Source organism: Natator depressus, chromosome 12 (genome assembly GCF_965152275.1).
Source record: "Natator depressus isolate rNatDep1 chromosome 12, rNatDep2.hap1, whole genome shotgun sequence".
Classification (NCBI taxonomy): Eukaryota; Metazoa; Chordata; order Testudines; family Cheloniidae; genus Natator; species Natator depressus.
The window spans coordinates 41520763-41533354 of record NC_134245.1 but is presented as its reverse complement, the minus strand read 5'-3'; the positions used below and the strand labels follow the sequence as shown (position 1 = coordinate 41533354).

Genomic DNA, 12592 nt, shown 5'->3' with positions numbered 1-12592 from the left:
AGTTGTGCATTTGATTTTTCCTCCCTAAGTGGAGCACTTTGCACTTGCCTTTGTTGAACTTCATCTTGTTGATTTCAGATCAATTCTCCAATTTGTCAAGATCGTTTTGAATTCTAATCCTGTCCTCCCAAGTACTTGCAACCCCTCCCAGCTTGGTGTCATTCCCAAATATTATAAACACATTCCCTCCACTCCATTATAGATTCATAGATATTTAGGTCAGAAGGGACCATTATGATCATCTAGTCTGACCTCCTGCACAACGCAGGCCACAGAATTTCACCCACCCACTCCTGCGAAAAACCTCTCACCTATGTCTGTGCTATTGAAGTCCTCAAATCGTGGTTTAAAGACTTCAAGGAGCAGAGAATCCTCCAGCTAGTGACCCGTGCCCCATGCTACAGAGGAAGGCGAAAAACCTCCAGGGCCTCTTCCAATCTGCCCTGGAGAAAAATTCCTTCCCGACCCCAAATATGGCGAGAGTTATCAATGTCATTAATGAAAATACTGAATAGTACTGGATCTAGGATTGACCCCTTTGGAATTCCACTATACACACCCTCCCGTCTGACAGAAACCATTGATAACTTCTCTTTGAGTATGGTCTTTCAACCAGTTGTGCATGCACCTTATAGTAAGTTTGTTTAGACCACATTCCCCTAGTTTGCTCATGAGAATGTCATAGGACTGTGTCAAAAGCCTTAATAAACATTAAGGTAGATCAAACCTATTGCCTCCCTCCCTATCCAATAGGCCAGTAACCCTAAGGGGAAAAAAAGGGGTTGGTTTGGCATGATTTGTTCTTGACAAAGCCACACTGGCTACTCTTTATAACCGATTGTCCTCTAGATGCTTGCAAACTGATTATTTAATAATGTGTTCCAGTATCTTTCCAGGGATCAGAGTTAGGCTGACTGGTCTATAATTCCCCTGGTCCCCTTTGTTCCCCTTTTTAAAGCTAGGTACAACATTTGTCCTTCTCCAGTCCTCTGGCCTTCAGGATCCCTCAAAGATAATTCCTAACAGTTCTGAGATTGCTTCAGCTTTTAATTAAGTTGTGTACATGTTCTTGTTTTATATTTCCTAATCAGTTATCGTTTGTCTGTCTAGTGTAATTACAGCTTATTACACAGCACAAGCAGCATGTACAATTACTTTTTAGAAATGTAACTACAATATGCATTGAAGTCATAAAAAGCTTAATGAAACTTTGAAACCAATGTTTTGTGCACATTTTTTAAGAAGGCTTGTGATGGTTTCCACGATTATTTCCTAATTAAACCAGTCATACTTAGGGCCTATCACATTTGGTGTTAAATCAGTACTGATAGTTAGCACATATACAGCATACATCACCAATGTGAGGGAAGTATTATCGTCTTCATTTGCCAGATAAGGAAAGCAGACAGAGCTTAAGTGACTTGCCAATTGCCACACAGCAAGTTAGTGAAAACCAGGGCTAGCCCTCAACAGTCTCAGTGCAGGTTCAGTCCCCTAGACCAAACTGCCTCACACTAATCATTTGATAAAAAGACAAACATGTGTTTTATCTTTTTTTTTTTTTTTTTTTTAAATCCTTTTAAGGTCCAATGCGCCAAGGTGCTGAATTTCTCCTGTGAGATGTTGAGGCAATAAAATGGTTAGAAATGGCTACATGGATTGTATTTTGAAGTTTTACGATTAAAAAATTCTGAAACCAAAGTGTTTTACATGATAGACAATTGATAAGTCCTCAATACAGAGGTGCATAGCAGAAACAATAGCATACTGTAACTTTAACTGGTAGCAGCCTCACCATAACACTATAGAAACAGAAATATGCACTTTAAACCCACATAAAACAAATCCCCAATATAATGATTGTTTGTTATACTATTTAGAGGGGCTTGCTGAGGACAGCTGATGAGAAATGGTGGGCACCAAGAAAATAAGAAAAGTACAATAGGTACAAAATGAATTATTCTGAACATATTTGCAGTTTTGTTATCTCATTGATTTAAAATTAATCTCATTGCTCAGGAAATAGAATTGAGGCTCCATTTTCCAAAAATCTCTTTCTTGAGCCCTGAAGCCAATTTAAGTTCTCTAAGAATAAGGGACCTACAGGAAAAAGTATTCTAAATATTAACTAATAAAGGGACAAATACTAGGAGGAGCTGCCTCCAAGTATTTCAGGAGATATGGAAAAACGTTAATTTTAAAGGGGGTTCTTTCATCTTTTTTTTAAAATATATATTCTCACAATATGTTCCTGTGGGAAAAAGAAACTGGCAAAATGTCTGTTTGATTGAAAAAATAAAAGTATCATTTATTCTGCAGGAAATCTATATGTGGTAAATGCAATTTATGCACTCATGCTCTTTTTACTCAAGGCACTTCCCTTCGCCTATCCCTTAAAAATTATCTGTATTTAATCTTTCCAACAAAAAAAGTTTGAGACTTAAAAAAAGCACCAGGAATAAATAGGATACACAGCTTTGCTGCTCTTAAATTATGCGGCTTATTCTCCCATGTGGGTAAAAACCATCAGACATCCTCAATTATTATTCACTGCAGAGATGAGGATTAGAAGGTCCAATTTACACCATTGGAAATTTAAGCAATATTATCAGAAAGCACCACTATAAGCATGTGCAGCACAAAACTATTAAAATGTTTCCTGTTTCCTTCTTGAAATAATGTTATTTACAGTGATTTCCATCTTTTACAAAAGAAATTTTCTCATTGATCTTCTACTGTACATTAATAAACTTTGACTAGACTGGATCTTTAAGCTTCAGGTTCACTATATGCTCCAGTTCATGTCTTTTATCCAGAGGTGGTATTCTTCTTTTAGATTTCCTAATTGTAATTCAATTAATTCTACATGTAAAGAAAACATAAAATTGGTCTCTAAAGGCTTAAAGTAGCAGATGCTTTTTTCCCCACCCTTTTAGAAAATATTGTCACATTTCAAAGTTAGATGCATTGACTTCCCCCCAGAAACCCCTGCCCCTTATCCAACCCACCTACTCCCCACCCCCTTACCATGCCACTCAGAGCAGCAGGAGCTCGCAGCCCCGCCATCCAGCCAGAGCCAGCCATGCTGCCGCGCTGCCTGGGACGAGCAGCAGGCCAGAGCGCTGGCAGCGCGGCGAGCTGAGGCTGCGGGGGAGGAGGGACAGCAGGGGAGGGGCCGGGGGCTAGCCTCCTCAGCCAGGAGCTCAGGGGCCGGCAGGATGGTCTCGTGGGCCGGATGTGGCCGGAGTTTGCCGACCTCTGGCTTAAACAATACCACTTAATACCACTTCAGCAGTAAGCTGATATCAAAGCATACCAATTAACACACAGGCACAGGAGACCAGGATTCTATCCCTTGTTCTGCCACTGGCCTGCTGAGGACCTTGGGCAAGTCTCTTCACCTCTCTTTGCCTCAGCTTACCCCAGCTGTAAAATGGGGATAATGATACTGACCTCCCTTTGTAAAGTGCTTCAAGATTTACCCCAATGAAAAGCACTATATACAAGCTAAGTATTGTTACTACTTTAAAAATACTATAATTTACCAGATTTCCATTAATCTGCCATTTTTCCTTTCCTGTCTAACAGCTTCAGAGACGTGCATGAACAAATGAAAGCTCCTATTTTCATCAGCAAGTTACAGCCAAATTCTTCGAGGAATGCCACAATCCAGTGTCTTGTGACACTGCAATCACATCAGGAAAGCAAATAACAATGTCAAACACTGGACAGTGAGAAAGGGCTCATTAAAGAGAAGGAAACACATTTACATTCCAAACTATCTTGATAATCAGTAGTGGGGAAGACATTTTGGTAAATATATATTTCATAAAGTATGTACCAAGGTGTCCCTCTTTAACACTGACTATACCAGATCAGAACTAATTTTACATGGAGGAAAAATGTACAGAAATACTATGCTGTAAAGCCCCAACTCAGCAAAGCACTTAAGCATGTAACTTTGATACTTGGAAAGATACTGGAACAAATTATTAGGCAATCAATATGTAAGCACCTAAAGGTTATAATAGGGTTATAAGAAATAGCCAGCATGGATTTGTCAAGAACAAATCATGCCAAACCAACCTCATTTCCTTCTTTGTCAGGGTTACTAGCCTAGTGGATGGGGGGGAAGCAGTAGCCATGATATATCTTGATTTCAGTGCGGTTTTTGACACAGTCCCATGTGACATTCTCATAAGCAAACTGGGGAAATGTGGTCTAAACAAAATTACTATAAGATGGGAGCAAAACTCTTTGCAAGACTGTACTGAGAGAGAAGTTATCAGTGTAAGAACTGGACGAGTATTTAGAGGGATCCCTCTGGGGTCAGTCCTGGATCCAGTACTATTCAGTATTTTAACTAATGACAATGGAGTGTAGAGTAAGCTAATTAAATTTGGGAATGACACCAAGATGGGAGGGGTTGCAAGTACTTGGGAGGACAGGATTAGAATTCAAAATGACCTTCACAAATAGGAGAATTGATCTGAAATCAACAAAAGGAAATTCAATAAAGACAACGGTACTTCTCTTAGGAAGGAAAATACAAATGTGAAACTATAAAATGGGGAATAATGGCTCGGTGGTCGGAGAGCTGAAAAGGATTTGGAGGGTATAGTGGATCACAAATTGAATATGAGTCATTGATGTCATACATTTGCTAACAAGGCTAATGTCATTCTGGGCTGTATTAAAAGGAGTGTTTAATTGTCCTACTCTCCTCGACACTGGGTGAGGCCTCAGCTGGAGCACTGTGTCCATTCTGGGTGCTACACTTTGGAAAAGATGGAGACAAACTGGAGAGAGTCCAGGGGAGAGCAACAAAAATGATAAAAGGTTCAGAAAACCTGACCTATGAGGAAAGGTTAAAAAAAAAACCTGGGCATGTTAATCTCGAGAAAAGAAGAGTGGGGAGGAGGGGGGACCTGATATCAGTATTCAGATAAGTTAAGGGCTGTCACAAAGAGGACTGTGCTCAATTGTTCTCCATGTCCACAGAATGTAGGACAAGAAGTAAGGGGCCTAATATGCAGCAAGGGAGATTGAGGTTAGATATTAGAAAAAGCTTTCTAACTATAAAGGTAGTTAAGCTCTGGAACAGACTTCCAAGGGAGGTAGTGGAATCCCCGTCATGTAACGTTTTTAAGAGCAGGTTGGACAGACATCTGTCAGGGATGGTATAGGTTTACTTGGTCCTGCCTCAGCACAGGGGGGTGGACTAGATGACCTCTTGAGGCCCCTTCCAGCCCTACATTTCTGTTATTCTATGTGCTTAAATACTTTGCTGATTCTGGTGTACATGGGCTCTGAAAAACCCTTCCTCTCAGTGTTTGCACTTGAGTTTTTTAGCACTTAAGGAAGAGAGTATGTGTGTATACTGTAAAAACTGTAAGGAAGAGAGTATGTGTTTTCCCTGTAAAATTTTACAGATATACACTCAGACTTTGGAAGGAAGTACTTGTCTCAACCTCCAGATAATTAATGAACTACACTGACCAACTCCGAATGGAGTAACACACTCCTTGAGACGGTTGGGGGTAAGAGAGATGTATGAAAATGAATGAAGTTCTGGGCTGCTGCTATTTTGCATTCATGACCCAGACTCCACTGTTCCTCTCAATCCTTTTCAAAATGAGGCCCTGATGAAAGGCACAGACAGCACACACATGAAAAATCTAATGCCACACCGTCTCTGGTGCAATAAACTGAGAAGGAGAAACATGGTCCCTGCATCTTATCAATGTGTTTCCCAGTCTATGGCCCTCTTGGCCCCCTGTTGTCCCACTCTCTGCAATAGCAAACCACTTCTCATGGTCTGCTACTCCTTCCAGCTCTGGCTCAGCCTCAACCTGGTATCAGGAGTCAGAAGGAGGCCAGTTTATATTTACATATGTTTTGTAAGTTGCTCTTTAGACATTTCAACAAATTTTTTTTCGCAACCCTTCATTCCCCACCCCAGAAACAAACAAACAAAATGTTAAAAGGTCCTTCTTTGCATCAGCAATACAAACTATATTTGGAATTTGTAGCTAAGCAATTAATAAGCAGCCCAAAAAAAAAGGCAGGAAAATAGCTTTCAAAAAGCAAACTGTAGCTTGATTGTCAAAATACAATAATTTAAAAGCTGTTTAATTTTTTTTCGAACTGCCCAGAAAACCTCTGCCCTGGGATGAGATGCAGCATCTCAGGAAGATCAGTTTCTTTTGGCGGAAATAGTTGAGGGGTTGAAATTTGGGCTTATAATGAGATATTTACACCTTTAACTGACTTTGACGATTGCTGCACCATAATAATAAAAAAGGGGAACCTTTCTACTCCACCATGGCAGTGAGATACTAACAAATACTTTAAAAATATTTTTGAAATAAATTGTTACAGAAGATTAAGAATTAAAAGAGCATCCCTTTGCCGTTCTTCTCATGCAGCATTGGTTCATTGTCCCACATCAACCAGATATGCATTGATTCTAAGTCCACTGCAAAGTCTAGCAAGGCACTTTATTCTTTCCAGGTGTGCTGCATTGGTTTATTTACAGTCTAACTTTCAAAATGCGAGAAACCCTAGCTCTTAGCCAGCTGTAAAGGATTGCTATGAAGCATTTGTAAGGGCGGGGGGGTAGAAACACTTTTTTCCTGCCACACTTTGCCCACCTTATTATTCTGAGAATTTTTCAATGTATCTAAACAAGTCTTTTAGAGCATTCACAGACCCCAGAGAAACACTACAGCCTTCATTAAATTATTAGAAAGAATATCTGAAACGGTCACAAATGGGAAACTAGGGGTCTTGTTTTAGCCTTTCTGAGGAGAAATGAAGCAAAAGAAAAGGAAAAAGCTTTCTATTTCTGTATCAAGGAGTTTGACAAAATCCCAGCAACCCCCTATCACAACCAGAAACACATGACCACTATATGAGAATCCCTATGAAAATTCAAGGGCAAAAAACTATATTAACACAGAGTTGAGGCTGCTTGGTTGTATGTCCCCTCCTTGCAGAACATTGAATTGAGCGAAACTCAAAACTTCTGAAAATCAGGAAATGCAGAATTAAGGTTGCCCATGCACATACCTGGACTCTGGCTCTGGTATCAACTTGGATGTCTTTGGACTCTGACCACTTGGCTTCCACCTCTGTCCTGCACCCTAGACTCTGGCTATGGCTCTGATCCTGGCTTGTCTATAGACTCTGATCTCGGTTTTGACCCCAGCCTGCCCCCAGATCTTGATGCCCGGATCATCCTTGGCCCGGGCCCAACCTATGCCTAACTGTGACCTATGCTCCAACCACTAGGCATGATTCTTGGAGACAGTGCCTAACACTTCATCTCCTTTTACACTCCATTCACTCTCATCCACAGGATTCCATCTAACACTATTAAAGTTCTAAAAGGATTTTCAAAAAGGTTGCCCACACCACCTTCCCTACGTTCTCCTGGAGCTGGCAATAGCCAATGGGAATGATTTGCATACTTTCCAGAGGCATTCACATTAAATGGTGGCAGCAGCCGTTGGACCTGCTGGGGAAAGCTGTGTTGGCAGTATTAAGCCACGTGTGGATCACTTTGAGGAGGGTGACAGAACTGTGATCATAATATGAGGACATCTAGATTTTGCACGTCTGACAGTAAGGAAGAGGTGCATGTGTACCTTCAGGCTGCGGTATGCATCATTTTTATGCATAACTGAGTAGGTTGTCCATAGCAGAGCACAGGGCTTTTATTACAAAGGATAACGTCAGCAGCAAGGTGGAAATGAGAGGATTCTAATGTTTAATAATGGTGAAGCGAAGGTGTAGGTTGAGATAATATCCTGTGAGTAATGGTATGAATTCATCTGAGCAGGGAGGTGCGATTCCCAGTGTACGCAGACATACCCTCACTAGCTCTGGTCAAGCTAGCATGCTAAAATAGTGGAGTAGCTGGGGTAGTGCAGGTGGTAGCTCAGGCTAGCTACCTGAGTACAAACTCATCTGGATCGCCTGGGTACATAGCCAGGGCGCTAGCTCAAGCCACTAACCATTCTGGATAAACTGATAGTTTTAGTGCACTACCTCAAGCAGAGCTAGCATGGGTATGTCTTCACGAGCTTGGAATCAGACCTCCCAGCTAAATGCAGACGTACCCTCCAAGGACGGGGTTGTAAAAGGCTGTAAAGTGGTTCTTAGATTGTACATGGGTGGCAGTCTTTCTGGGGAGCTGGCTAAATGTGAGAGTATACACCAGGATCTGGAACCTCCTGAATCATATCATGCCAAGGGTCTGTGTGAATATACGCTACGTGCACACAGACGCATTGCTCAGAGAGGAGAGACAGGATGAAGTGGGCAACCTATTTTTCCCCCTTTTTGTCCTCTAATAGTGTTAGATGGAATCATGTGGCTGAGAGTGAATGGGTTACAAAAGGAGGTGAGGAGTTTGTAAATGTCAGTAAGTTTGGGTTGGCAGAGTAAAAGGTATGTGTTACCAGAGCATACTGGGGGATTGCTGAAAAAGGGAAGAGTCAAGCTTTCATAGGCCTCCTTAACTCTGCATTTCCTGGTTTTCAGAAGTCTCAGTTTTGCTCAACTCCACATGTTGCAAGGAAAGGATATATCAAGCAACCTTACCTCTATATTAATATCATTTTTTGCCACTGAATTTCCTGGCTTTTTGAACAGGAAGAGATATGTCATTGGTAAGAGTGAGTCATCTGTTAGGCAGTTATACATATAATGTCTTCCAATTAGCATACTGAGTCAGGAGCCCCCCGCCCCTCCCCACACACACCAGCAGTGCCCCACCATCGCTTCGGCACACCTCCCCAGCCTGCCCCTCACCCCCATTCCATGCACTCCCCCGTCCAATCTGGTTCCTCTCCACTGTTGTACCGAGGTCTCCCCCCACAAGCAGGGAACACATCTTCCCTCCATGGTGTACAGACATTTCTAGTGCCCTTGCTTTGCCTCTCCTATAACTTGACTCTTGTACAGTGCCTGGCGTGAAGGTCAAGTAGAGTACAGTGGAAGTGTGTTCCTGGTCATGTTTCATGATGGTTTTGCAGCAGAGCCAGTGAGAGAAATTACTGACAGTGTCTCTGTTCCAAAACACAGACAATCTTATGTCTGAGAGAAAGATCCGCTGAGCCCTGTCCAATAGATGTACCTCATCTCCAAGAAACACTGATGTATCAGAGCTTGCAATGTTTCTATGCCCTTCAGTTCACATTTTCTGGTCAGCCATGAATCCTCCAGTTTCCTGATTAATGTTCTTCCAACACTTAATAGCTTTCATTTAGTGTTTGGGTGCACTGGCAGAGATGTGGGGTGCAGGATGGTTGGGGTGCTCTAGCAGAACTGGGGGTGCTATGCCTCCATCACCTGAGCCCCAAGCCTCTCTCACCACCCCCACCATGCATCCACATTTATTCCCCTCCCTATCATCCCCTTCCTTCATGGCAGCCCCAAACCCCTCCCTCCTCCATTTGCTTCCTGGGAGGGGAGTGATATTGGGAGCATTCACACGTTTAATTATTTTCCCAACAAGACTTTGATTATCTTCCACCCAAATGAAATTACCATCCAGGATTCACAAACCAGATTCCAGACACTAAGTCCAAAACACCTGTTGTCAGAGGTGGGGGCTCATAATTAGCTTATCCTTAGCTACTAAGGGGGAGTTCATGCCCATCAAAAGGTCTGCGATTCATCCAGTCATTAGTACCTCTCCCTTTAACTGGACAAGACAGCAAAAGGCAACTGTTTTGGGGAGGGCCTGTAATTTGGGAACCCCTCAGTGAAATGACCCCAAATTTGGATCACTAATGCTTCTCTGCACCCTCATGAGGCACATCAAATTTCAAAGCAATCCGAGTAATTGTTTGGAGTTTAGAGCACTTACAGGAGCCGCATTTAAAGCTTATCAGATGGCGGGAATGGAAACCCAACTAGCAGGTTTTCTGTATTGCTGGGTGCACAATGTAAAAAATGTCCATTTCCTTAAATACTATTCTGAATTTTGGTATCCCAAAGATTTGGTGAATGCCATGGCTAAAACTCAGCAGACCATTTTGACCTACATCACACATTCATAGGTTGATCTCTAGCACTGTGCAAATAAACACACCCAAAACAGCCCCCCTAGATACTTTTAAAAATGGGTTATTTTTTCAGGGCTCATATCTCTGGAATCCCTGACTCAAAAGACTCCAGATTGGGATCACTATCTATACCTTACATCCTCCTGAGGTACCAATTCCAACTAAGCATGGCAATTTTAAAGGACTTGGGTCTGCCTTTAAACAAATGTCATGACACAACCTTACCTGTAGGGATGCTGCCACAGCACTATAATACACTTTCACTCAAGATCAAGTGTCATCTCAGCTTGTACAGCTGCTCATCAGTATTCCTCTGCAAATTAAAGCAGCATACTCTAGCACTGAGGCAGAAGGGGGATCGATCACAGTCCTCTGTGGCAAAGTCCTCAACCCAACAATGTCCAAATACGAGCCATGCTGTAAGAGGACAAAAGTCCAAAGTGAGTGTCACATGAAGCTTGAAATGACATTGGATAATTGTTTATAAACAGAAATTGAGTTTATCAAACCTTACTTTGCTGCATCAGAAGTTCTGATTAAATGCAGAGTTTTACAAGAAGAAATAATTGCATGACAGTCTGTACTACAGAGGTAAATTTTAATCTGAAATGAAGACTACAACCAGAGAAGCATGAATGTGTTCAAATAACTTTATAATCCACAAGAACATCATATTTTCAAAATGTTCTCATGGGATCAATCCTTTCAAAAGTCTACGTCCATTTTTATTATACCACGATCCCAAGATAGAGGCTCATCATGAAAGAGAGTCATGCCAACATCCATCATACAGTCAGACTGCACTATGGAGGAAGGCCTCCTCAGAAGGATTGCAGTGGCAATAGAGCAAAGGTGAGCCGAAGGTCAGGAAGACCACAGGGACTTTGAGAATCAGGGGAAGATCACTGAGCTTGGAATTGACTATAGGGAGGAGAGAGCTACCATAAATGGCCTGAAGAATAAAAGGGTGCATCGGAAGACTGTGCTGCTGAGTCACATCGGGGCTGATCCTGCTCCTATTGACATCAATGGGAAAGCTCCTGGTGTACACTCAAGCACATCAAGTACAAGCCTTGCTACAGTACAACCACCCTATGGAGCTGCTTCAGCGGCAAATAATGGTCACAGATACTAGGAGGGGATGGTGGATGAAAGGCAGAGCAAGTCTTTTTAAAAAGGAATAGATGCAGATACTGGGGGTGGAGAGAAAAATCACGGCTGGAAAGAAAAGTAATTTCAGAGGTATCAAAATGAAGTGTCAGAAATCTATGCATAAGGCAGACGGACTCTTGCCAGCTTGGTTAAAGGTGGGCTATTTTTCTCTCGCGTTGTCAAGTATTGTTAATGGCACTAATACCTCTCTCAATTTATTTTATTAATCCCATTCAGGCTCACCCTTACCAACACATGGCTGTAAATAGCAATAATAATGTCATCAAGGTTACTATCAATGATGCTGGAGGGTATTATGTAAAACACAGCCAATCAGTATCAAGGCGACAGGCTCCTATAAAATCGTGTGTGCACATGCTTTTGGGGGGGGATTGGTGGGGTGAAAGGCCTTGCACAGATTTACAGAATGGTGTTATCTTGTGGAAGAGGTGAAGATTTAATGCTAAATGCCTCCTTTAAATTCCTATGAGACTGTTCTCCATGCTCCTACTTCAAAAATAGTCAAAGGCGACAAACAATATTTCATCCTATTTAAAGCGTACGTTTGTTTGCAGTTTTCATCTAAAAACAAATAAAACCCTTCAGTGGCGAGGCAATGTCAATTTTTAATCACATTTTAAGCATCTTAGTTCATTACAAACACAAGCCTTGTGAAAACAGGGAGTCTGCAACAGGGTGAGTGAGTGATAGAGTTATTGATGGTCTCAGAGCATTAATAGCTAAAAGCTATTTAAAGATAGAGGTCCAGTTAGATGGCTGGTCCAACCCACTATGGTAACATCAGAATGGCTATCAGGATAGTACATTCTATTCGGTTTAGATTCTTATACTTCAGCTACCACTGAGGCATACCCAGTTTGTGAAATGGAATCCTAACATAGATCTAACTGTAATCACCTGGTGCAACTAGGCAGCAGGATTGAAAGAACTACTTTGGAAGAGGGATGATCACTTGGACCATACTGGTTTGGAGGACATAACCTGCTTCAACAAGTCAGACATAGTCCTGCAAAGTCTCACTTATTCAATAATCACTACCTCCAAATGCAGGATCACTGGCTTACATTTTTAGACATGACTAGCGCTTTTGGATGACTCCATTTTTGAATCCTCAACTTGAGACACCTGAAAAAGTCTTGCTTTTCAAAGGGTAGGTGCTCTTCACTTTCTGAAAACCAGGCCCTGTAAGATGTCTCGGGGAGGGCACCCAAAAATCACTAGTCACTTTTTAAAATCTTGGACATGAACTTTGCCCATAGATTTCAATCAGGTATTAAACATGGAGGCTAGTAATGATGCTTAAGGGTTTATTTTCATATAATTTATACATATTTCAGGCACAA

General features: G+C 41.7%; 1 long non-coding RNA gene across 1 annotated transcript in view; it reads right to left on the bottom strand.

Moving 5' to 3' along the window:
* The window catches only part of LOC141996729 (uncharacterized), a 501980-nt gene extending 491556 nt beyond the window's left edge, over positions 1 to 10424 (bottom strand). Inside the window, exon 1 of the long non-coding RNA XR_012641589.1 lies at positions 10302 to 10424. This is a non-coding gene — a long non-coding RNA (uncharacterized LOC141996729). The remainder of the gene's footprint in view (positions 1 to 10301) is intronic.
* Between the last annotated feature and the right edge of the window lie 2168 nt (positions 10425 to 12592).